Source organism: Maylandia zebra, linkage group LG11 (genome assembly GCF_041146795.1).
Source record: "Maylandia zebra isolate NMK-2024a linkage group LG11, Mzebra_GT3a, whole genome shotgun sequence".
Lineage (NCBI taxonomy): Eukaryota > Metazoa > Chordata > Actinopteri > Cichliformes > Cichlidae > Maylandia > Maylandia zebra.
In genome coordinates, this window is record NC_135177.1 from 35,196,185 (window position 1) to 35,197,400 (window position 1,216).

Genomic DNA, 1,216 nt, shown 5'->3' on the forward strand with positions numbered 1-1,216 from the left:
TGTTTGCAAACACCGCCAGCATTTAAGATATTCAGTTATTATTCTGCAAGTTTGCCCGCGGCGCTGTTTTTACAGTATTTAATTGGTGGATAGGAAACTGCACGATTTCAGTGATGACCAGTTTATCAGGAACCATCTGGAGTGTTTCGTCCACGCCGACAGTTGGTCTGAGATTGGTCACAAGGCTGTGGCGTATAGATAAAACAGTTGGCAAACCATGACCTCTAGTCGTTCATTAGTGGGAAAAACATTTCCAGAAAAATACCAGAAATATGTTCTAACTTATAATAAGAAATAACTTATGATTTCAAGAAACACACAATTTCCTGATTCTTAAAGATGCTCCTTTAATATGGCAAAAAGCTTTAACGAGTCGAATAGTTTTTTAAATCCAAAACTTTCATTTTAATAAAAAAAAAATCGAAACTTCACTTTAGTTTTAAGTCGTAGGCAACTGTAAATACTGAAATATTGTTCATTCCAAAAGTTTAGTAGGCGATATTTCTTCCGCCTCCGTAAACTACATCGTTGTGCATTTGCGCTGTGGGATTCAAACCTTTGTAAGACTCATATGCATTAAGATTAGTTTCCAAAGTAGATGCAATGCCATAGACGCCTGCTCATTTGTGCACTTCTTAAACTGGGAGTTAAGTTGAACACGGGGCTTTGAGCCCCGCCGGAGTGGAATGTGAAAACTGCCCTCTCGCCTTCAAGCATCTAAATAATGACAACTAATGGGCTTTTATGCGGGTAAGCCACTTAAAATGTCTCTCACTCCCATCATTAAGGTTTAACCTTTAAAAGACGTAAAATCTTTTTAAAGAACAAAACTATTTGAAATTATTAGAGAAATCTACAAAGCTACCACACGTGTTCAGCAGCTTCTATTTTATTAACTTCTTAAAATTGCTTATTGGTCATTGGTTATAATGCACAAAATGCACAGTAAGCTTATAATTTCTATTGGACATTGATGGAGCCCACTTAAAAGTACTTGTATCGCAACAAGCGCCACTGTCTGTCAATCCCATCCAGTCATACGATGTCCAATCAGGTTGCCCCTTTTTCCTTTTTTCTTTTTTTAACCACACTTTTGGGGCCTATCACGCCGGGCCCTCAAGCTCTCACTTCTCCAGCTGAGGGGAGGGGATACGACCTTATTTGGGATTTATGACCTTATATGGAGCGCCGCCAGTGGAGGGCAGCCGTAGGAGGC